Source organism: Anabrus simplex, chromosome 1 (genome assembly GCF_040414725.1).
Source record: "Anabrus simplex isolate iqAnaSimp1 chromosome 1, ASM4041472v1, whole genome shotgun sequence".
NCBI lineage: Eukaryota > Metazoa > Arthropoda > Insecta > Orthoptera > Tettigoniidae > Anabrus > Anabrus simplex.
The window spans coordinates 1,446,899,901-1,446,926,466 of NC_090265.1; the positions used below are offsets into that span (position 1 = coordinate 1,446,899,901).

At 38.7% G+C, this 26,566-nt stretch overlaps 1 protein-coding gene across 1 annotated transcript in view; it reads left to right on the forward strand.

Moving 5' to 3' along the window:
- Window positions 1–13,197, forward strand: part of Polr2A (RNA polymerase II subunit RpII215) — a 364,959-nt gene extending 351,762 nt beyond the window's left edge. The window contains exon 26 of the mRNA XM_067137935.2: window positions 12,595–13,197. The gene's annotated coding sequence lies outside the window, so the exon portion shown is untranslated. The remainder of the gene's footprint in view (window positions 1–12,594) is intronic.
- The last annotated feature ends 13,369 nt before the right edge of the window (window positions 13,198–26,566 follow it).

Sequence of the window (26,566 nt, forward strand, 5' to 3'; positions counted from 1 at the left end):
GGGGCGGCAATCGTCCGGGGTCTATTCCACAAAAGTATGGTCTTGTACATTACAAGTTACTAGTGTGGGTTCTTGTAATGTATGGAGTTGTACATTTCTGTTCCACAAAAGATTGATAGTCTCTTGTATATTACCAGAGAATTGTTATAAGTTTTACAAGTGACGACATATCAATAAACATACTACGTCATAGCATGAATCAGCTGTTTATCTTCGTATTCCATTCGTTGAATTAGGTTATGCTTGCCTCATTTATCGTAATATCGTATTTTACTGTCAATTATGCAGCAAAGATTGAAAGAACTAATATTCCTGTGAATTTTTTAATGCTACGATGTTATTTTTCGGTTTATTTCTTTGATGATAGGAAATTACTCCGTTATTATCACCCATTCTGTTCTTCCGCGATCCTCGCGTATGTTCTACGAGAGTCTAACATACCTACCTTGGTCTGTCATTAGGAATCAGATGCCGCTAATAACGATATTCGGCCGCCAAACTTAATTGTTACGAAATTGCAAACTCTGCATCAATTGTTAAAATGATGTCAAGAGAAACAAAGTTATTCATTTTGAAGGAAATAGAAGGTAGGAAAGATATTCGTTTCGGTGGATTCAGCGAGAGTCTGAAAAAACAAGACAAAATAAATGGTTGGATGGAAATATTTGACTTGGAAAAAGCTCATGGAGCTTTTGAGGGGAAAAGTTGGACGTATGTAAGAGATATTCTGCTCATTAATGATTCCAGGAAGGTCCTTCTTGGAATATGGGTTTTTTTTTTGTTTTTTTTTTTTATTTTTTTTTATTTTTTTTTTTTATTAGGCCAACAAACAATTTGAGGAAATTTTATATCATTTATTGCAGCTACCACAGACCGAAGATTTTGCCATCCCAAGCATATCTGCAGTACCATGGTACTGACCACCATTTCCTAGCCAATGTAATGTTGTTCGTAAATGTTGTTTAGCAGAGAGAGATTTATTTCTGTTCGTAGGATATGTTAAGCTATGGCCAATATCTATCAAAAGTTCTTCCACTATATTGTGCTTAACTAAAACGTTCATTGTATTCAAATACAGTGTTAAACTGGAAGTTTATTCTTTCCCTGTACAGACGATAGTTTTCATTTTCATCACCATCACTATCACTAACTGCTAGACCACATATTTATCAAAATGTATCCAAAATAAGCGTATTTAAATAGCACTAGTACATTTATATATTATTGACCTTTCACTGGTAGAGAATTCTTCTCAATTCGCTAGTAAGTTACAAGTACTAGTACTTTTGTGGAACACGCCTACAAAAATTCACTAGTAATTTGTAAGTATGGAGTAGTAAAGTACAACTGTAGAAAATTCTTTTGTGGAACAGAAACTCTGGTATTTGTACAAGTTACTAGAGAATTTACTTGTAATGTACAAGACCATACTTTTGTGGAACAGGCCCCACAAGAGGCTCGCGCGCGCTAACGACTCAGTTAATCGGGACGAAAGAATGAGTTTGTTATTGTGTTGTTCGCGCGCTGTTAACATCGTTTCTGTGCGTAGTTTCGTCGGAGTTGTAGGCCACGTGTTTTTCCTTGCATTTCTATGACCGTTTCTGGTATTTTCTTTTCTCGTTATGGCCAAAAAATATGACAAACGTTATCTCCAAGTGCTCAGAGATGCCTATAAATTTCTGTACATTTTACCGGCTATTGAAGGAAACTACCGTATTTTCCCGCGAACCGTAATCGACGCCCTTGAATAATTTACACATCCCAATATTTTTGGGTCCAAAGTGGAATTCGACGCACCCACAACTTTGAAGATCCATCACTCAGCTCCGGATGCTTTTCGAAATAAAGATGCCAACTACTCAGGTAGCAGGCTTCCTGTTGCGAAAACAGGCAGGAAATCCCACTGCACTAGTTTTACGAGTGTTTCGCGTACGGGACATAATGTGATCTCAAAATTGTTTGTCAGTCCACAGTACTCGATTAATACTGCATCATACGAACTTGCGGTGATCATTTACGCCGAAACATAGTGAATAGAGCAGCGGGCAGCAATTTTTCAGTGTGCAAATGAAACATGCGCTACCGCGGTAACAGAAGTGCACTTCAAGCGGCCAACAAGTCTCGCAAAGCATTTCGCGGACCAAAAAGTGGCAAGTTTCCGCAAGTAGAGGATTATCTGCTTAACTAGGCTATATGATTTTGTTACGCAATGTTGGATAAGCCGTTTCTCACAAAATGCTGCATTTTAAAGAATGAGAAATAGCCGCGGCACGTGGAATCATTGTCTCGTACCGTATTTGAAGGTTAGCCGAGGCTGAATTAATTTTATGAAGAGAAATGGACTTTCTCTTCGACGAAGAACAACATTATGCCAAAAAGTGACGAATGATTTCAACCATTTTCAGCGCTTTGTGATTGAGAAGCGTAAAGTGAAGGAATATTTTATCTCCCTTATAGGAACCGCAGGTCGGACGCCAATCAGTTTCCATATACCATTAAGTCGAACAATTGATAAGAAAGGAACGTACAGTGTTATCGCACGCGCTACCGGAAGCAAAAAAACAACGATGTACTGCAATGCTTGCTGTAACAAGCTGATGGCAGAAAGCTTGCAGCTTACATTGTTCTAAAACGAAAAACAATACCTAAAGCAAAATTTCCGCGAGTGATCCACGTTCGTATTCAAGAAAAAAGGTGGATGGACACGTCAATCGTACAAGATTGGATACGAACGGTTTGGGGTAATGTAGCAGGGTCCCTCCATCGATGCCCGGCCCTTCTCGTGTTGGACAGGGTTTTTTTTTTTTTCGGTATGTCATTCAGGTCGTATTGTCAGCTCGTAATGGGAAGAATGTTTTCCAGTGTCGGTACTTCAAACCCACGTGTCTAACTTATCTGATGTACCCTATTTGACTTTTCAGAAAAAATTTTACGCCGGAATTTTACGCCAAATGACGATAACTGCAAATGGGTTGAACCAATTGTGTTTGGATTATATTTGATGTACCAGTATCTTTTAAATGTAAATGAATTGTAAATAATTTGTAAATATCCGATTTCCTTGAATCGCATCCGAAGTTTTCGCCTGTATTTTTCGTCAAAAAAGTGCGTTAATTACGCGAGAATATACGGTATTATGCATTTTGTTGCGCGTGTCGGTGTGACAAATATTATTCGTATATTAATGTCATAAATGAGAGTGATTAGGTACATTTTCTTGTAACCATTTTTGTTTTCTTAGTTTAAGATTTTAAATTTAATGGTCAATTCGCATCGTAACTGTAGACAAGTATGCCTTTTATCCTGACCTTTTTTCACGTAGACCTTGGTGGAATATATGTGATGAAATCCAAGAATTAAAAAATCTTCCTATTTTTGGTTTCTAAAAGTTGGCAGGTATGAGTATATAAGTTGATATTTTAAAATAATTTTCAAACCTGGAATGTGGTGATAGCTAAATGTTTTCTATTGGTTGTTTGTGATGCCGATTTGTTCAGCTATCTGCACCAACTCCACTGGCACAAAATTTCTAAAAAATCAATCATTTTCCAGTTGTCATCAAACACTACTTGGTCCTCAGAGCCTGTCACAGTTACCTGAAACTCTGGTGAAGAAAAGTAATCCGTCCACCACGAAATTAGTGATAAAATTGCTTTTGTACTCACCGTGTTTTTCTTCTTTCGTTTAGAAGGAGGCTCTGTTTTTCTCTCACATACAGTATTTTCAGCACTCTATCAGTCTCTCTTAAAAATTCCTTAAAATGATCATCTCCATCATCACTTTCCGCTGTGGTTAATAACTGAAAGATTCTGTGAACCGAAATAACATCGCTGCAAGATCAAATAGATTGTAGTTCTGCCATGTTTGTTTACATCACAGATGAACTCCACAGACGTCTACAAAAGGCTCTGTAAGTTACTTCCAGAAGCTATAATCTCTGATCAGATAGTTCTACATAATGCCCAACAGATGGCTGAACATGTCAGAGATCAAATTCGCACTCAAAAGCGAATCAGGAAACTCAAAAAAATTGAAATTCTCGCGCACCGTCTATAGAAGGGCGTAGCACTGGTGGACCGGCCGCGTCAGCCCGTCTATAGGCGGGCGTAGCACTCATCGGGTTAATATCTACTTGCAGGCAGTACTGGACAAAGCGCTGGAGATGGCCACAACAGAAGGCATCTGCATCAACGAAAAGTGCTGCAACAACATTCACTATGCAGATGATAACGTGCTGTTTACAGATGGTAAACAAAATTTTCAAACCTCACTGGAAAGAGTCAACACAGTTTACAATAACTGGGGGCTCAAGGTGAACATTAAAAGGACCAAGCAGAGGTCCATCCAGGCTAGACCTGTCTGTGGCACCAAGGAGGTCAAGCGTGTTTGACAGTATAAGTACCTTGGTTGTAATCTGAATGAACAGTGGGAACTAAGGCAATAGATCAAGGCAAGAATTAAGCATATGCATAACACTTTCATTAAAATGAAGAAGCTCCTCAACAAATGTATTCTCAATCTAGTTGGCCAGGGGCTATGTATTTTCCACACTATTGTATGGAATGGAAGGATGGACTCTCTAACACAGATCCTGTGCCAGAATCTGGAAGCCTTCGAAATGTGGGTCTGTCAGCAAATGTTACATATCTTGTGGACTGAAAGAGTGAGGGATACCAAGGTGATGATAAAACTAAGCAAGAAGACTGAAGTATTTTATTCCATCAAGAAGTGGAAATGTGATGTGGAATGAAAAGTATTGGGTCCTAGAAGATCTCAGGACAACAGATACCTGGCCGAAGAAGAATCTCCTGGCTGAAGAACCTGAGGGACTGCTTCGAGGTGAGCACAATTTTTTTTTTTTTAACTTGAGGCCGACTTAAAGATTAGAATAGCCGTGATGATTGTCAACCTTTGATAGAAGATGGCATAGCAAGAAGACTGGTTTAGTTGAAAAATCCTATGTTATAACTAGTACTTGGTCAAAGTAAAAACTTACTTCAGCTTATCCCTGGTATTTCTAGGGTCACTGTAGCCACTCAGGCTCATTTTGGTTTTGACTAAGGTTTTAAGGCCAGATGCCCTTCTTGACACCACGTGACTTCTCAGGTGAAAATTCTACTCAGGATTGACTGGGATTTAATCACCAGCCACTTGGGTGAGGAGCCAGCAGCTAAGCCATTGCACTTATCATACCCCTTTACTTTGTCAAAATAATTTTTAAACAAACAGTTGTCTGTCTGTTAGGTCATCAGCCCGAAGGCTGGTTGTATCCTGAAAGATTAAAACTTAGGTTGGCACCAAAATGAGGCATACTAGACAGGATGAGGAGTAAAGTAGTTTGCCATTGCTTTCCTCAATGGACAAGAAATGTTTTTGCAGCACAGCTTACTATTTTCTATGAACCACGACACTAGTCATGCTCTGAATGTCATTACTAGGGCTCAGACGTTTATGACCTAAAGAAGTATAGAGTATGCAAGCAAATATGCTGTAAAATCTAGCTAAATATGACCTTTAAAAAAGGGTAAAATATGCCTAAAGCTTTTTAGTGATATGTAGGTAATATTAGAGTATTACTAACATTGAACGTGTCAAAATGTGATAAGCAGTAATAGAGCAGACACATTTAATCATGCAAACTAACTGAGCTACAGTAGGCAGAGGTGCCAACTATTACAGATTTTCCGTAATGATTACGGATTTCACATCGCGATTACGGTCGAAAGGAAAATTATTATGGAAAAGCAACATTATCATGATAAAAATTATTTCTACGGACAAAAAAGGAAAGAAGTAAAAAAAATGTTCAATTCCTTAGGGCATTACTGGTCAACCCTCTTCGTTTGTGTTTATAAGTTGGCAACTAATAAACATATTTGGCAGTTATTTGGTCGCCACTTCCTTTTGTTTCCCGCAAACGTTGTGAAATCATGGCCAGCTACATAGATGTAGGCTGCTCTCTTAGCTACAGTGATGCATAGTCAGCCATGAAGTAGGCTCTACTCCTTGCTCTGCTGTTCTCCAGTGCGTGCGTTCGGCTCTCTCTTGTTTGTGCAGAGATGTGAGTGATATATTTAGCGCATTTGAATTCAATTATCCTAGTCATTGATTCGAAAAGAAGCAATTGGTTTTGTAAAATGAAGCGGAGCAATTCTCAAATAAAATCTTCTAAGAAGACAAGTGTTACAGAAATATCGAGACAGTTACACAAACAAATGGCCATGCCTACTTGCTTCACGTGCTATTGAAAACCACGTGTTTTACACACACACACACAGAGAGAGAGAGAGAGAGAGAGAGAGAGAGAGAGAGAGAGAGAGAGAGAGAGAGAGAGAGTGTGTGTGTGTGTACGGTAGACAAGATGATTGCAGAAGACGTGTAGAATCCAAGAAACATCACACATATGGTGAACGAAAATTATGAAACCAGTCTGTTTCATCGTCCTTTGTAAAAAGTAAGGAAACTGCGGTGACATATGCCGAATTATTTCTTTTGGAGCATAATATTCTGTTATCAGTTTCAGACCACACTGGAAATTTATTTAGATCAATATTCCCAGACTAAAATGTCTCAGAAATATGGTTGTGCAAGAACTAAAAACCTCTGCTTTAGTTCAATACATGGCATCTGAGGCAAAACAGGAAATAAGTGGACTTTTGCAAGTCTTTCTTTAATGCTTAGAGAGGCCATATATCATCAACTCTTCTATTGTCATTGTTAGAGAGTACTGACAACATATACGAGGGAATTTTCTCTGTTCTTAATAGTGAATTGTCTTCTTTAGCCATTCCATGTGAAAATTGCATTTCTTTTTTATCTGACAGTGCATACACACTGATAGGGGAAATAAAGATATTGCCAAATTTGTGAAGAACAGGCATTCTTCTGTTTATGTCCTGGGTTCATGTCATCTCATACAAATCTGTGCACAAAAAGCAGCAGCCCAATTACCGGTCAGTGTAGAGAACTTTTTGGTTCAGTTATATTACTATCTTGATAAGAATTCGAAAAAGGCAAAACACGTTGAAAGTATATCAGGCTGTTTGTGGCACAGAGGGTCTCAAAATTTTGAGTTCTTGAGCAGTGGGAAGCTTTGATACTCATGTTTTGTAGTGAGCCCCACCATAAAAATAACAGCACCAAGCAGTTTGAAACAGTAAAATCTATCTTACAAGACCCACACACAAAACCGTTTTGCTACTTTCTTCAGAGTACACTTCCTGTCTTTAACTCAGTGAATTTATATGTGCAACAAGATGCTCCAGCCATACATCTTCTTAGGAGGAAACATGCTGGTCTTTTAACTGACCTATTAGTCAGATTTGTTCAGCCATGTTCTGTTCAGTCAGAATCTACCTTGCTTTTGAGTGCTGAATTCAAGAGGAGGAAATACCAGAAAGCCAATGTTTTATAATTCTGCATAGCAGCTTGCAGTAACATTATCAGGAAATTTCCCCTTGATGATGAATTTCTTCATCATGTTGAAGTTGTAGACATCTCTCTCAGCATGAAGGTTTCCTGTTCATATCTTGAATATGTTGTTTGAAGTTTCCTAAGTTTGATCAAGGCAAACTTGAAGAGGAGTTTGCAGTTTACCAGTGTGATACTTTCCCTAAATATATTGTACATGGAGCTAACATTGATGTGAACTGGGGTAACATTGCAGAGCTTAAAAATGGAAGTGGACAAATTAAGTATAAAACCTTCAGTAATGTTGTATTTGCAGTATTAAGTGTACCTCACAGTTACTCTCCCACAGGAAGAGTTTTCAGTGTTAAGAAAAATCGGGCAGAATTCAGGCCTACATAAATTACATCTGCACTGGAATCGCTTAGGGTTCTGAAGACTAAAATGTCATCTCAGGGGGGAAGTATGTTTCAAGAAAACCTACACTGAAAAGCAGCTGCTGGGTGCGAAACAAGCTACTGCACCCATACAGTCAGTGGCATGGATCTTCGCACTCAGGGTCTTTCACAGGTCCTTTTTACCAACGAGATCAGTTTGAAGTTGATGAACGCCACAGCTAGCTAAAGATGCTATGATGTTGATTAAACACAGTTACATAGACTGCTGAGTTGATTGACATTCAATTATTCTGAACTTAATATTATATTATTTGGTATACTGAATGGTGGTATCTAATCATGATCGTCCCCAATTTTGCGTATTCATGATATTTAAGACTTACTAATAGATGTAATAACGTTGTATATGATCGTGGATGATTGAATATATCTATTCTACCCAGAAAACAACTGAGATATTCTGGTCAGTCACATTTTATTCGATAAACATCCGTATGCTATTATTTCGACAAAACCAGAGAATGTTAAATTGAAAATAAAATAGGAATTGTTCTGACAACATTCAAGTCCATAATTGAAATTAATATTTAAGTTGTTCCCGTAAAATGGGACTAACGGTTAGTAATATAAGTTTATCACAACGTAATGCAAGGGACAATCAATTGCATTGCTTATCGAGTATCATTGTTCCGTTATACGAACATTAGTTTACATCAATCTTTAGTTTGCTCTTTCTTTCAATTACTATCCATATGTCGTATGTCCATTGAAATAAATATAGTTATTTTGTCATATGAACATTAGCTGCTCCAAATTTATAATTATCCTGTTATATATCTCATTTACCAAATCACATAAATTATTATTCAGATTTATTTCCGTAACAAGATCCTATCTAATAACGTTCTTCCTGTACGGAAAATTAAATTAAGCTGAATCTAATCTAACCTATTTTAAATAAACATTTGCCCTGAGGACGTCTACACCCATTAAAGATCAAGCGCATGATGGTACGGGCACATATTGTCGAGGATATATCTCCCTGATGACGTAATTGAATGAAATGACAGTTAAAAGAACACGAGAGTCAAGAACAAGAAAATAAAATCACATTTGACAAATGAAATAAATAACAGGACGACACATCTCTGAGTCACACTACGACTTATAACTACAATTAAGCTATAATTAAATAAATGGTAGATGTCCTCATACTTACATGCGCTAATTAATGAACTAATAATGGTGCCATTCAAACCTCCTCTCAGTATTAGATATTATGGCTCAAATATAGTGGTAGTGATCAAATTATGTGTCATCTACATTAAGGATATGGGATTAATAAGTAAATGACCCTACAGTTGAACTGATGGTAGCTTGCGAATGATAATTCATGGCCTTGGTTTGGTCAAGATACTACTCAAGTTGTATAGAAATTAAGAATGTACATGCTTGTGGCCTCCATTGCAACGTGTGGGGTAGCTCCTCCCATAGGACGTACGTGCGTGTCAGTATACGTATAATGTAATACAGGGATTCCAATGAGGACCATCATCTACTCAGGATAAAACTGAAATATGTTATAAATTCAAGAACGTCTCCCGCACACCGTACTTTATTATTGAAGGTACATAGTTAAAGTTCAAATATAATCTATACCTTTGATATAGTCGCTACCAACATAAAAATAATCGTCGTTTCTATCAGTACCAGCATCCATTAACACATTATTGCGTTCACCATATTCAAATGAAGACCAACAAATATATACATGCCAAACACGAATCGTAAATCCAGCACTTCATATAGGGCCTATGACTTACCAATATAATGTTTTGAAGACAGTTCAACACGAAACACGTGATGCAGTTATAACATACCTAATTATAACCTGAATAATACTAGACTGATATGTTCGAGGATCCGATCCCTTAACATCAGTATGGAATAACACATACCGTCAAATGTACTGACCAACTTCTCCTATGTTATTACTACTTCCCAAATTAGGCCTACATAAATAATAATTTACACCGCTCACGAAAATCACCACACAGTTCACCAATAACTCATGACATTATTCAAATTACCAACATCAAAATATCACTATAGAATAATCACACACGCTAATTAAAATGGCAAATTTAGGAAACTAAACTCGGATAAATATACACCGCAATATTATTATTATTATTATTATTATTATTATTATTATTATTATTATTATTATCACTCGCAATAATATGTGTTTGCTTCTTTCATTGCTTTGACTACTTCAGGACAACTAAGGCTTTATTATATATATCACATTTTATATCTACTAAAGTGAAAGAGAGAATACGAGGAGAACATTACATGTTTGAATTAATAAGTCACTGACTTGATTTCCAGGGTCCAGGTTGCACATGGCTTACATCTCCTCTTCATGTTCACACGATATGCGATGTTTGGCGCTCACTTTTTACATTTTAGCACTCCATCCTGTCCATGTGGACCAGGTTACAAATTAACATATAATTATGATCTGCTCATGGAATGAGCCTGAAACAATCTTTTCGTACGTTATACTTTCATAAAAACAATTTATTACTATCGATTATCATCAGTTTATCCATTTATTACTATCGATTAACATCAATCCTTCTGTTAGTTTCAAGCTGGAATCTGTGAGCTTGAAAGTTTTTTTTTGCAGTTAACAATAACAATAATTAATTCTCTATTTTTCAATGTAACAATATAATAGAGTAAAAGAATCTTTACTTAATGTGCCTTCTAATATATCTTCAAAGGGTGTAGTTTTGATCATTTCAGCATACGTGACGCCACCAGTGTACTGTTGCAGATTAGATGTTTTACTCTTGTATGCCATTCATTACTTATTTTCTTTGGTTTCGTCTGATATAATGTGTTAATTACAACTTACAGAAGACACAAATTAGACTAAATTATTACTATATACATAATTAAATTGTTATGTTACAATAGTCCATATCTCACTGTTAAAATTTCCTATTTGTAATATATAAATTAATTCCATCACATACAACTGCATCAGACCAGGATCCCTTCCAAGTCCAGAGCCATGTTTGAAGAACTTTGCCGTGCTCGATTCCTCACGCCTGCACTCTTGCTATTTCAATTATGGTCCTGATTTACACCATGGAAAAATGGCACACTACAAATAATTTTTTAATAACAAAACCAAGAGGTAATGAGAAAATGTTATTGTGTAATATGATATACTTTACAATAGATTGCTGTTAGAAAGGACAAACGGGGTGTTTTGGATTTGACTCTTAAACATTTTGAGGGGGGCAGTGTGCGAGTTAAAAATGGGATTACTGATAACCCACTTCAAAGGTTGGCACATCTGAGTAGGTAAATTATACGTTCATTCAGTATCATAGCCCTAAAGTGCAGTTCTCATTCTGTCCAATAGGCAATCTTCAAATTTCTTTTGATCCCCGAAGAAATTAACACAAATACCAGTCATGTTCCCATGAAGCGTTTCCCACTTCTCAGTATGCAGTCAGTTAATGCGCAGGACCATGTAGACTAATGGGCATGCTCAGAAGCAGAATGAAACAAAATTTATGGATAAGGCTGTGCTTTTACAAGTATAGGTCTTGCTATTGACCATTTCAGGAAACTCCTCCCACATTTTGGTGGTAGTTTGAACCATATAAATGCTAAAAATTAATGGCAGAAAACTTCATGAGTTCCACTCATAGAAGTGTCTTAGGGTTACAGTAAATTGAAAATGTTAAAGTTCCATGTTTTCAATACAATGACAATTTATTGAAGTAATATACAATATTGCAAATACAGTTTACAAATACAATTAACAATCTTGTAAATTACATCAATAAATTGTCATTGTGTTGAAAAGGTGGAACCTTAACATTTTCAATTTACTGTAATCCCAATTCAATACAGAACATAATGAAGTTTCTAACTTTTAATGTGTCTAAGGGTCTCGAATAATTATGCATGAGTGGCTTTAGTCAAAGTAAGCCAATGGGTTAAACTGTACAGTGTGTTAGAATGCAAATTATTTTCAATAAAATCAGGGCAGATCTGAGTAGTCTTAATGATTTGTAAACTGTTTTGTCAGCATTTTGCCTGCCCCATGGTGTAGGGGTAGCGTGCCTGCCTCTTACCCGGAGGCCCTGGGTTCGATTCCCAGCCAGGTCAGGGATTTTTACCTGGACCTGAGGGCTGGTTCGAGGTCCACTCAGCCTACGTGATTAGAATTGAGGAGCTATCTGACAGTGAGATAGCGGCCCCGGTCTTGAAAGCCAAGAGTAACGGCACAGAGGATTCGTCGTGCTGACCATACAACACCTCGTAATCTGGAGGCCTTCGGGCTGAACAGCGGTCGCTTGGTAGGCCAAGACCCTTCAAGGGCTGTAGTTCCATGGGGTTTGGTTTGGTTTTTGTCAGTATTTTATGTTCATGTCAAGATAGTGGAAATAGATTTTCCAATATTTTTAAATTTCAAAATAAAAGCTATCAATTACAATTTCCATTAAATTACATTTGGCATATGATTTTTACAAAAGTAAAAATTTGGCATATATGTACAAAAATTTGTACTGTCTTCAAAATAAAATCAGACAATTAGATCAGTTGAAGATATATTAAAATGTTAAAATTTATATTTATAAAATAATCACTTAATTTCATTTAAGTGTTTATCCCAAATCTGCTGTTTTCTAACATCCTTCCTAGTTAGTCTTTTAATGACTTCATTGTTGGTTATTGTTATGGATTTCTTCTTTCTTTTCAGAAAAGTCCTTGCTGTGGAGATATTGCTGGGAAGCTACAGTCATCTGCTGTTTCATATAGTACCTGAATATACTAGTTGGCAGTGGTCTCTTTCAATCCACGTTTAGAAAATGAAGCAGACTGTTTTGACATTTGAAGATTACTGCAAGATATGCAGTGTGATGATGGAAAAGTTCTTATTTTGAGAACATCTATTTTAAGAACATACAATTAGTGGGCGATTTAAGCCTTTATGAATTGTAATGTTATTTGAATGTAATTTAATGTACTTGTACAGCGTATAATTTTATTTTCCTACTAATTTCTGTGGTGTCAGCCAAGCATGGGAAGAAGGGGAAAAGGTATAAGTACATATTTTATCACATGTCATAGAATAAGTAGAGTATGTATATAATAAAATAATTTCATCAATATTGTCTGTTACCTAGTAATTTTGGAGAGTGGGATCACTTGTATCTTTGTACATAAATATTGTTGTATTCCCCGTAAAACTTGAACTTTTTTATTATATTGGGTAACTTGGAATAATTTATTTTAAAAATTTGATCAGCCTTGTGTACATGAATGTTTGAAAGGGAACATTAAATATTCATGTCCAGTTTTATATCCTGTGTTGTTATTGAAACAAGAGCTTTCCTGTAATGCCTTGAGTTGTTTTACAATGGACACAGGATCAGAACATTGTACAGCTGCTCAGAAAAGAAAAGAAGTAAGGCATGGTATTCTTTAAGTTCTTGCAGGTACACTTTCCTTTGAAACAGTGGCAGGGCCGGGAATCGAACCCGGACCTCCGGGGGTGACAGCTAATCACACTAACCACTACACCACAGAGGCGAACACAAATTTAATTATACGGGAAGAAAAAAGAGAAATACAGTGAAACGACGCTAAAGGACTATTAAACCCGAAGTTATATATGACCGCAATCTCGATCCGCTTATCGTATACTATGAGGCACAATTAAAGTAATCGGTAAGAAGTGACAAACTCACTATCAGATTTCTCTGCTTCTTTCGTGAATTACTAATTTCATTTAAGCATATTGTAAGAAATACGTTGTAAAAAATAAGTCAAACAATTGCTCTTGGTCTATCTTTAATCTCATACCTGTTTGCTGCCTTCTGAAATTACTAGTTTTAATGAATTTTTTATAGTTTTTCATATTTGAATGTGTTGCAATGAGCAGGCGAGACAGATCAGTAAAGAGAACTCTAGCGGCACTTGTCGGAGGTATCTCGAAGACGAGTCTAGTGTGCTGTATTTCCCGGCCTTGTGTATCTCGTAGGCAACGGTTGAGACAACTGACATAAGTTACCCTCTAGCGGCCTGATGTATCATATATGATACATTTGGTTGCTAATCTTTTTCTCCGCAACGGTGCCTGTTCTTGACGGAGCGCCAGCTGTATCATGTGGAGCAAGCCATGGGCTGCGAAATATCCATTGTTTGAAGTTACTTTGTTGAATGCAGTGTTGGCGGGAGGTCCTTAACTACAGTCGTGGAAGAGGTGTCCGTCGTGGCTAGCACAATAAGAGGTATTTATAATCATACTGGATTTAATTTTAGTTTTTATTATGTTCACTACAATTGCAAAAGTGCATATTTTGTGTGAAATTATTTTCATTGTCATATGAGATCAGGAGAATTTGAAAATCACGACTGCTTTCGATGTATCATGTATGATACATCAGGTAGCTACCAGTACAAATCAGCAATGCAGTAATGAACAGGGGGGTTGAAATACCGTATTTTCTGGTTAAGATCCTTACTGGGGGCATATTTCGAGTCAAAGCGTTATAAAAATGATTTCCCATGTTATGTACAAGGTTTATCTTTTAAAAGTATAATTTGGTATAGTAATTTTCACCAAAAATAAACTTTTCTTTGAAATTATTTTACAAATTTTTGCAGCAGGATTGAAAGATAGTGAAATATTGGAGCTCGTAGTTCAAATTGACCCAATTCGTTAGACGCAGAACAAGGTCCAGATGATGATTGTGTTGATGAGTTCTCGGGTTGTTTACAGAGTGCAGTGAACGATGCTAATGATGCTAGTTCTCCCTCGGACTCGGAGGATGAGCCTGAAATTCCCATAGGAAGTATTCACTTCAGAGGTTCAGGCTGGTTACATAAAATTGCGTAAGTTAAATTTATATTCCGTTGTTCAATTTATTCACGTATCTAGTAATCTGAGTGGTTAATTTTTGTTTTTAACCACCCCCTATTAGAAATCCTCATGCACCTGCAGACTACCCAGATGAACAACATCCTGAAACACCTTTTGAATATTTCACCAAATGTGTTTAGCCATCACTGTTTGAAGATATGTCTGAGTACATGAAACATCAGGCAGGTGGCAGTAACTGGAAAATCACTGGGCTGTACTGGTGAAGAAAACTGCATATACTGGGGTTCTGCAATTGTAGCATCCTTGTTGGGCTTTCCACAGATAAAGATGTGCTGGGAGCGAAGGACTCGTTACCCCTTAATTGCAGATAACATCCCAAGGGACAGATTTTATTTAATTAGAAATGCACTGAAAATAGTTGATGACAATGCAGTGTCTAACGAGGCTAAACAGCAGGACAGTTTTTGGAAAGTTCGGCCACTCCTGGACACAATTTGAGAGGGATGTCTAAAAAACCCTCGGCCAAAAGAAGTGTCCGTTGATGAACAAATTATACCCTTTCATGGCCAAGTGAAAATGCAACAGTACATCCAAGGTAAGCCCAATCTTGTTGGATTGAAAATTTTTTGGCATGGCCACACCAAGTGGTCTGTCTCTTGATTTCCTGATGTACCAGGGAAAAGGAGGGGAAATAATCTCTGAGAAAACACCCCTCCCTAACAAAATTGATTTAGGTGGTAGGGTAGTGCTGAAACTCTCTGATTCACTACCTCCTGGCTTATCAGTTTTCATGGACAGGTATTTTACTTCACTGGTACTTCTTTAGAGCCTCCTTACCCATAGATCCAGGCTTGACAACAAGCCTGTTTACATCGCCTCATCCGAGTTTGAAGGTCAGTCAGTTGATGAATGTAAGCGCTGGTCAAAAAAGGATGCACATTACATACAAGTCCCAAGACCCCACAAGGTGAAACAGTACAATCAGTATATGGGGGGGCAGTTGACTTGCTGGACAGAGTAGAAGGGAAAATATGCTATGAGAAACTGAACAAACAAATGGACAATACGAGTGATCCACAATTTCATGGATTTTGCCCTGGCAGTGGCATGGATATAATACAGACAAGATAGTCTACGAAGTAGTTTTAAGAGGAAAGAATTCCGACTTTCTTCTGTTTCAAAGTGGAGATTGCAGAAAGGCTTATTTACTTTTACAAGGACAACATAGGGCATGAAGATGAGATTGAAGACAGTGAAGATGATGCCAATGAACATGGAAAACGTAAAAGGCCAAGATCACCCCAGTCCTTACCTTCACCACGCAACAGGTTTGAAAACGCTCTGCATATGCCGGAAATTATGAGAGACAAACAGAAGAACCAGTCCAGATGTAGACTGCCCGGCTGCAATGCATTAACTTGGGGCCCGTTGTACACAGTGCATTTTCTTTTGTGTGTGTTTTTTTAAATCCCTGGACAGGAATGGCTTTCTTGCTTTCCACAAAAGATAGAACGGTGCAGAACATGGGATTTTTCCAGATAATTTGATATTCCTTCTTAGCATTCTCAGTGATTTCAATTTTATTTTCGTAAACATGTGTTCATTCAAAGAAGACTGCTAACTTTTAGATATTTTTAAAATTCTGAATGTAATTAAGAATATATGAGAAATCCTTAGTAACATTTTTATGTAGCTATTTGGTATTAAGGAAAGGTATAATAATCCTGAAATATAAAAATAAAATATTCCAATGAAAATTTATTTACCACTCGGTTCAGGATATTTTGTCTCCATAGCGTCCTGATGTATCACTGGTGATACATACATACCCTCCTGGCTTTGTTAAGGGACGAAATTATTTTTGTCAAATTTATAGTCGTACTGAACATCCATAGAGACAGAAAAAAGTGAAATGTTGTTATTTTTGCCGATCAGATGTAGCTCAGAATGCTAGAGGATACAATGGAAATCCATTGATTTCACAGTAAGTTTTAAGTTTTGATTCTTTCCCCATCTCTGAGAAGGTAATTGATCATCTGCCTCGAATATATTTCCATATACGGTACAGTGAAACCTCGATTCTCCGTTTTTTGCAGGACCACGGAAAAAATATACAACACGGAAGAAAAAAAGATTGAACCAACAAAATGGCTAAACGTCACAAAAATGAAGTATGTATGATTATAATCTTACAACACTCCTACACCTAACCCTGCGGGTGGGGGAAGCACATGTAAAATACACCCGCAGTATCCCCTGCCTGTCGTAGGAGACGACTAAAAGGGGCGACCAAGGGATGATCAAATTAGAACCATGAGACTACATGTAATTAGTGCCATCACGCAGGGAACACCATGGGTCGCATTTACTTGTGCGTAGTACCACTATGTTAGGTACGCAATAGGTTTGTGATTAGTAGCGACAGGGTGTGAATCAGGATGAGGGTCTTACAGTACGTGTGATTCGTACCCCTATATGAGCAACATCATGGGATGAGCGACGCCATGGTTCTGCCTTGCCTATGGTTAGATCCCACTATGTGAGGAATACCACGGGATAGTTCGGGTCCCTGTGGTTGGTCTACTTATGTGAGGAACTTCGTAGGTTTGCGTTGCCTGTAAATGGCGCCCCAATGTGCGAAACACCATAGGTCTGTGTTGCACGTGCGCATTACACTGCCTGTGAATAGTACCATGGTGTGTGGAATGCCGCGAGTCTGCGCTACGTTTGATTGGTGCCGCCAAATGACAAATAGCATGGTTCTACTTTCTTAGCGATAAGTACCATTATGACGGGCTGATGACCTGGATTTGGGACCCGTTTCGACTACAAGAATCGATTCAGCATCGTGCTATAGAAGCAGTCCCTTGGTCAGTAATACTCTTATATTGTACCAGCTTTTGTGCATGTGAGGCACTGTGGGGCAGTTCCACTGATCTTTTTAAATTCATCCATCCATTCATTCTTCGTCATCACGCTTTGAATTCTGGCCAGTGGAGGATTTTGGACTGTCATAACATTTCGTAACATTGGGGGCCGATGATCACGATGTTAAACCAAGTTAAACAAGAAGCATCATCATCACTCCTACACCTAACCAAACTACAGCTACAATGGGCCTTCACTTACCAAGTGACCGCTGCTCAGTCCAAAGGCCTGCAGATTACGAGGTGATGCATGGTCAGTGTGACGAATACTCTCGGCCGTTATTCCTGGCTCTCTAGACTGGGGTCGCTGTCTCACCACTAGATAGCCTACGATTATCTTTAATTGAGAAGCTGAATGAACCTGGAACCAGTCCTCATATCCAGGTAAAAATGCCTGACCTGGCCAGAAATCGAACCTGGGCCCTCCGGGTGAGAGGCAGCCACGTTAGACCACAGGGTTCGGATTCAAACATGAATTTCTGGTGTGTTAGTTAAAAATCTTGAAACTTTACATTCAGTTTTACCGGGGAAACTTCAGTTTCACCTGAAAACTTCTTTCAGTTCAGCAACTTGGATCAGCTAAACTCCTCGAAAATCTAATAATGTCAAACCAAACAACATTCGACCACAAGAAGTTTTTAATTATCTAATAAAATAAAGCACATTAGATACAAAAGCGCCCATCAGGATGGCGAAATCCTTTTTTTTTTTTTTTTTTTTTTTTTTTAAACCTTCTATAGTAATTTGGTCACCGGCATACCGTGCCGTTTGTAGTCAGTTTCTGGAAATCTTATTCCGCGTAAATCAGGCCTACATCGACTTAAAGGTTGTATTGAACTCGAGAATATGGTTTCGAATATAAGCATTGAATCTTAAAAGTTCTCGAATGCATTGCATTCAGCTCGGCCCGTCACTAACAACTAATGCCTATTGCTCACGGTAAAATGTTTCGTAAAATTTGTTGTACAATTAATTTTATAAAAATTTGGTGAAAACAAGTTGTGTTGCTCACGGTAAAATTATTTTATAAAATCCGTGGAAACATCAGGATGACCATCTATGAACTCACTTCTGAACTAAGATGTATATGTGCTGCCATCTATCGATAAACTTATAAAAGAAGAATCAGCTGTTCAACTTACAGTGTGTTTGAGAGCATGGCTCCAACAAACAAAGCAACACTTGCTGCTTTGGCTGCAATTATATGTTGTACGGTGGTAAAGAGGGAGAAAAGAAATGCCAGGAAATGCTGGACTCGGGATTGGATCAAAAGAAGGGAAGAAGGTAGAGGATTGCTGTCGTTGGTCGAAAATTTTACAAAGAAGTGTTTGTTTACAATCGAGCTTCACAATCTTCTCACGACGTAGCGCCAGCATCATCGTCATGTCAGCTTGGCTGATTGGAACGTTTCGTAAAATTAATTTTACGGAATAGAACATGTCCTATTTTATGAAAAGTTTTATCAAAGGTTTTATAAAACTTGAAATTGACCGTGAGCAACAGAAATTTTAAAAAATTAAATTATTGTACAATAAATTTGACCAAAAATTTTACCGTGAGCAACAGGCAACAATCATATTGGAAAGAGAAAAACATCAAAACTTCAGAAATTACGGTTATTAGTGACCTTGAGCTCAGCTGGAAAGCACGCTCGCTGTACCAGTCAGTACGAGTGGGAAATGATACAAACTTTTTAAATGTAACGTGCGCAAATGAAACAATCGCAGTCTTATAACACTTTAAGTTACAGTACAATCTACGTAATGTACTAATGGGAACTTAAAACGTAAAATCCTCAGTCTTATTCCCGAGTCCAGCATTTCCTGGGATTTCTTTTCTTTTTACCACCGTACAACATATAATTGCAGCCAAAGCAGCAAGTGTTGCTTTGTTTGTTGGAGCCATACTCAAACACACAGTAAGTTGAACAGCTGATTCTTCGTTTATAAGTTTATCAGTAGATTGCAGCACATATACATCTTAGTTCAGAAGTGAGTTCATAGAAGGTCATCCCGATGTTTCCACGGATTTTATAAAATAATTTTTCGTGAGCAACACAACTTGTTTTCACCAAATTTTTATAAAATTAATTGTACAACAAATTTTACGAAACATTTTACCGTGACCAATAGGCATTATATTAGGACCAAAATAGTAATGGGCAATCCCAAAACCTCCCATGGATTTATGTATGTAAGGTGCAACATCTGTTCTGGTCTCTATAACATAATCGTAACGTACTGAACTTGTGCTGCCGGGCTGAGTGGCTCAGACGGTTAAGGCGCTGGCCTTCTAACCCCAACTTTGCAGGTTCGATCCTGGCTCTGTCCGGTGGTATATGAAGGTGCTCAAATACGACAGCCCCGTGTCGGTAGATTTACTGGCGCGTAAAAGAACTCCTGCGGGACTAAATTCCGGCACCTCGGCGTTTCCGAAGACCTTAAAAAGTAGTTAGTGGGACGTAAAGCAAATATTATTATTATTATTATTATTATTATTATTATTATTATTATTATTATTATTATTATTATTATTATTAAACTTGTGCTAAGAAGGAGCAGTGTCGATTCCTGTCTGAAAGCACTGTGACTATACAGAGCCCTGAGGGAAGTGCGAAAAACCTGTTCAGCGATACAATTGAAAAAGGAAACATCTAACCGTGGACATAATGTAGATGTTTTACAAGTACGAACATTTGACGAAACTCGTCCCGTCTTCAAGCAGAGCTGTCGAAATACGCTCTGTCTCCTTCCAATTGTTGTGGCCACTCTCTGCTTCATGATTTCCAAGGATTCTCTAAATACCACCCGAATGCAATGCTAAGATGGTCCCTTATGCAAGTTCACCGCCGATCGCTTTTCCAGTACAGTACTTTATCTAATTATCGCACTGACTGGACGTTAACACCAAGATCCATAAGTATGCCGTAGCCGTCCTTTTCTGAGATACAGTTTCTTGAAAAACGCTTGATCGAGGATTTAGCATTGACGGGACTGAAATTTCGGGACGATTGATTCGGGAATTCGTTTCTTCGGGGAACGGATAATGCAGGATTTTTACGTTACTTAATTAGGATGCTCGCAGGACCACGCAGTATGAACAAATAAACCGCGAAAACGTAATTTCCAGGAACGTATAATCGAGGTTCTACTGTAATTTTATCCCTTTAGTAGGCAAAGTGATTTTCAGTGCACATTCAACCTACTATTTAAAATGTCATTTCTTACTTTAGGTATGCCATTTGCATATGTGTTGTGAATTAACACTAAAAACAATTCGGATATTGTTACAATAGCTATAATAATCATGACATCCAGTATGTTATTGTACATTATATACTAATGGGAACTTAAATAGACTTTCAGGACACGTGTACATGTCGTATGACCTGCGTGTATAGAAATCAAAACGTGAGGACATTGTCCATAAAAGCTCATTTTTCAAACATACATACTACCCAGGCTCGCTTTCTCCACAGGTCTTAGAATGGAGTCCCCCCATGACCCTACATACATAATCCCACGTTGTTCCACCTAATTCACGGATCATTGAATGAAGCCCACTCCACCAAGTTCTATTTATTTCTCCTGCTCAAATCTATATTTTAAAAATAAACATAACATAATGTCATCTACTTTTGAAAATTATCAGTGTATTATGTAACAACTTGTGCAATGGTAGTTTTGGGGATGGCGTCATGAACTTCACTTTTTGGAAAATACACCAACTGGATTTCAATGCAGTGAAAATGTTTGTTCGAAGGTCGATCAAATATAAATGGGATTTTGGTTCCTCAACATCAACTGTTCGTAGGACTGGCCTGCGCTACAGCTATGCTTAGTCGGGACCGTAAAATAATCGTATGGCCTCAGCTACCGTGTGCAGACATTTCGATTTGACGCCATCTGGCTGTCTACTCGTCAATTTCGACGTTCCGTTTTACTCTAGGTCCGCTAGATGGCAGACAGAGTAAACCGGATCTCTCTTGGGCGTCTATGGCTGAGATTTAATTAATTTTGTCGGGTAAATACCAAATGTATCACCAGAGTGTCGAATGGACTTTTTTCCGCCCTTCAAAAATCCGACTACCTCTGCCGGGTTTGAACCCGCTATCTTGGGATCCGGAGGCTGACACTTTACCACGGATCCACAGAGGCATAGGAGTGGCGAGAGCGTGCTGTTGGATATGCAAGAGTCTAGCCCCTGCGATCTATGTATGGCTCCGCGCTGAATACTTCCGAACGAACCCGAGAGTTATCGAATGTACTCATTACGGCGGCAGTTCTGGTTGTTTAAATTCTCACTCGTCAACAAGCTACAGTGACAAATAACACAAAAAGCACGCCGAATACTTCCGAACGAACCGAAGAGTTATCGAGATGTAACTGTGCCCTCATATTACGGCGGTCAGATCCAGTTATTTAAATACTCACTCGTCAATAAGGTACAGCGACAAATATCACAAACAGCAGGCTCAAATAGAGACAAGAAATTTTAAAATGACCATACATACATACATACATACATACATGCGTGGTAAATTTGACGATGCTGCTTCCTGGGCTGCTAGTCCTCCGATTTGGTGTCCTTGGTTTGATCACAAAAGTTTATTTCGATAATTACTGTAGTGTACTGTACAGTAGTATACGAGTAATATCCTATTAGAATTTAGTGTGATTATTTTATTATTGTAAAATATTTGTGTAGTACTGGTGTAGTAGAGGTATCCGTAGAAACTCTTACTAAAATACTGTTGTTGTAATTAGAATAGGCTTAATTGCAGTTTAGAATTGCGTAGTTCTTGTGTAGGCTATTACTTTCGATATTCAGTAATTAACAGCAGTTTTTATCCTGTCAGGGGTTGTAGGATTTAAAAAAATAGAGCACGACTAAGTAGTATTGTAGTGTAGTCGTATATTAATTACCTTATTGTTGTGTACTATCCCAGACAATATATCCCTCCGTTCATTTATTTTTTGCAAATAAGTTATTTTATTTTTAATTTCATTTTTTTCCCCGTAAAGAATGGCTAAGGAGCGCGAGTGTACTTACTGTGGATGTGGCGAGGCATTGAGGGGTATGAGGGAGGAGTTGGAAAGTTTGAGGGAGATAATTAGGATTCTCACAGAAGACAGGAAGGAAGATAGAACTCCCTCAAACAATGTACAGGTTACAGTAGGTGTACAAGAGGGAGGGGAAGGAAAGGGAGGAGTTGTAGAAGACAGGTGGTCTAATGTTCTAAGGGGAAGGAGATTGCAGGCTAAGGGCTCTATTCGGGATCAGAATTCAGGACAGGTGTCTGTGCGAAATCGGTACGAGTCACTCCAGGTAGAACAACAGAGGGAAGATGAGGGACAGGGAACTGTTGCTGAGATGTGTGGAAGTAGGAGGAAGGGAAAAGGTAGGAAAGGAAAATGTAGAGTAGAGGATAGGAAAAGACAGGTGGAACAGGGTCATGGGAAGGGGAAAAGGGAGGAGGAAGTAGCTTCTGCAGCTATCAGGAAAGATAGGGCTGACCAGGAGGGGAGGGGATCAAATGAGGTGGGTAGGGTTGAGGCTCTGGTCATGGGGGATTCCATCGTTAGACACGTGGGGAAAGTGTGTGGAGGAAAGGGTACCAGGGTAGAGTGTTATCCAGGAATTAGGTTGAGGCAGATGTTGAGGAAAGTAGAAGAGAGGGAGGAGGGGAAGGAGAAGGTGGTAGTGTTTCGCGTTGGTACCAACAATGTAAGGCAAGCTGATATAAGTACCAACATAGTTGGAGATGTGTGGGATCTGGTAAATGCAGCACGGGTGAAGTTTAAGAAAGCGAAGATTGTTATTAGTGGAATACTGTGTAGAAGGGATACTGACTGGAGGGTGATTGGGGATTTAAATGAGACTATGGAGTGGGTATGTGGGAAACTGGGAGTGAAGTTTCTAGATCCTAATGGGTGGGTAGGAGATAGGGATCTGCGCTCAGATGGCCTTCATTTAAACCGCAGTGGTACGTATAGGTTAGGAAATTTGTTTGGAAGGGTAATAGGGAGGTACATTCAGGGAAACGGGATGGCCTAGGGAGCGGTGATAAGGGAACAGGGAACTGGAAATCAAGTAGGGATGACATAAAATTGTTAGTGTTGAACTGTAGAAGTATTGTAAGGAAAGGAATAGAATTAAGTAATTTAATAGATATATATTTACCAGATATTGTAATAGGAGTTGAATCATGGCTGAGAAATGATATAATGGATGCAGAAATTTTCTCACGGCACTGAAGTGTGTATCGTAGAGATAGGATAGGAAGGGTGGGAATGGGAGTTTTCATTCTGGTGAAAGAAGAATTTGTAAGCTACGAAAAAGTTAAAGATGAGACACATGAAATTCTAGGTGTAAGGCTCATTTCTAAAGATAATAGGCAACTTGATATATTTGGAGTGTACAGATCGGGAAAGGGTAGCACTGACGCGGATTCGGAATTATTTGATAGGATAGTCAGCTATGTGGGAAACGACATGGAAAGAAATGTGATTGTAGCGGGAGATCTGAATTTGCCAGATGTTAATTGGGAAGGAAATGCGAACGACAGGAAGCATGACCAACAAATGGCAAATAAGTTAATATGGGAAGGACAGCTGATTCAGAAAGTGATGGAACCAACCAGAGGGAAAAATATCCTGGATGTGGTGCTGATAAAACCAGATGAGCTCTATAGGAAAACTGAAATAATAGATGGTATTAGTGATCATGAACCTGTTTTTGTGGTAGTTAAAAATAAATGTGATAGAAAGGAAGGTCTTAAAAGTAGGACTGTTAGGCAGTACCATATGGCTGATAAAGCAGGCATGAGGCAGTTTCTAAAAAGTAGCTATGATCGGTGGAAAACGGTAAATAAAAATGTAAACAGACTCTGGGATGGGTTTAAAGAAATTGTTGAGGAATGCGAAAACAGGTTTGTACCATTAACGGTGGTAAGGAATGGTAAAGACCCACCTTATTATAATAGAGAAATAAAGAAACTAAGAAGGAGGTGCAGACTGGAAAGAAATAGTTAGAAATGGCTGTGGAAGTAAGGAGAAATTGAAGGAACTTACTAGAAAATTGAATCTAGCAAAGAAGGCAGCTAAGGATAACATGATGGCAAGCATAACTGGCAGTCATACGAATTTTAGTGAAAAATGGAAGGGTATGTATAGGTATTTTAAGGCAGAAACAGGTTCCAAAAAGGACATTCCAGGAATAATTAATGAACAAGGGAAGTGTGTATGTGATGATCTTCAAAAGGCAGAAGTATTCAGTCAGCAGTATGTAAAGATTGTTGGTTACAAGGATGATGTCGAGATAGAGGAGGAGACTAAGGCCAAAGAAGTAATAAAATTTACGTATGATAACAGTGACATTTACAATAAGATACAAAAGTTGAAAACTAGAAAAGCGGCTGGAATTGATCAGATTTCTGGGGATATACTAAAGACAATGGGTTGGGATATAGTACCATATCTGAAGTACTTATTTGATTATTGTTTGGTCGGAGGAGCTATACCAGATGAATGGAGAGTTGCTCTTGTAGCCCCGGCGTATAAAGGAAAGGGTGATAGACATAAAGCTGAAAATTACAGGCCAGTAAGTTGGACATGCATTGTATGTAAGCTTTGGGAAGGCATTCTTTCTGATTATATTAGACATGTTTGTGAAAATAATGACTGGTTCGATAGAAGGCAATTCGGTTTTAGGAAGGGTTATTCCACTGAAGCTCAACTTGTAGGATTCCAGCAAGATATAGCAGATATCTTGGATTCTGGAGGTTAAATGGACTGTATCGCGATTGACCTGTCTAAAGCATTTGATAGGGTGGATCATGGGAGACTACTGGCAAAAATGAGTGCAATTGGACTAGACAAAAGAGTGACTGAATGGATTGCTATATTTCTAGAAAATAGATCTCAGAGAATTAGAGTAGGCAAAGCTTTATCTGACCCTGTAATAATTAATAGGGGAATTCCTCAAGGCAGTATTATTGGACCTTTATGTTTTCTTATATATATAAATGATATGAGTAAAGGAGTGGAATCGGAGGTAAGGCTTTTTGCGGATGATTCTCTATAGAGTGATAAATAAGTTACACGATTGTGAGCAACTGCAACGTGACCTCGAAAATGTTGTGAGATGGACAGCAGGCAATGGTATGATGATAAACGGGGTTAAAAGTCAGGTTGTGAGTTTCACAAATAGGAAAAGTCCTCTCATTTTTAATTATTGCGTTGATGGGGTGAATGTTCCTTTTGGGGATCATTGTAAGTATCTAGGTGTTAATACACTGACTGACAGAGCAAATGCAACACCAAGAAGGAGTGGTCAGAACTTTATGCCAATTGCAGGGTAGACTGACGTCACTGAGGTATGCTCATGATGTGAAATGCGCCGCTGTGTTGCGCACGTAGCGAACGATAAATGGGACACGGCGTTGGCGAATGGCCCACTTCGTACCGTGATTTCTCAGCCGACAGTCATTGTAGAACGTGTTGTCGTGTGCCACAGGACACGTGTATAGCTAAGAATGCCAGGCCGCCGTCAACGGAGGCATTTCCAGCAGACAGACGACTTTACGAGTGGTATGGTGATCGGGCTGAGAAGGGCAGGTTGGTCGCTTCGTCAAATCGCAGCCGATACCCATAGGGATGTGTCCACGGTGCAGCGCCTGTGGCGAAGAGGGTTGGCGCAGGGACATGTGGCACGTGCGAGGGGTCCAGGCGCAGCCCGAGTGACGTCAGCACGCGAGGATCGGCGCATCCGCCGCCAAGCGGTGGCAGCCCTGCACGCCACGTCAACCGTCATTCTTCAGCATGTGCAAGACACCCTGGCTGTTCCAATATCGACCAGAACAATTTCCCGTCGATTGGTTGAAGGAGGCCTGCACTCCCGGCATCCGCTCAGAAGAC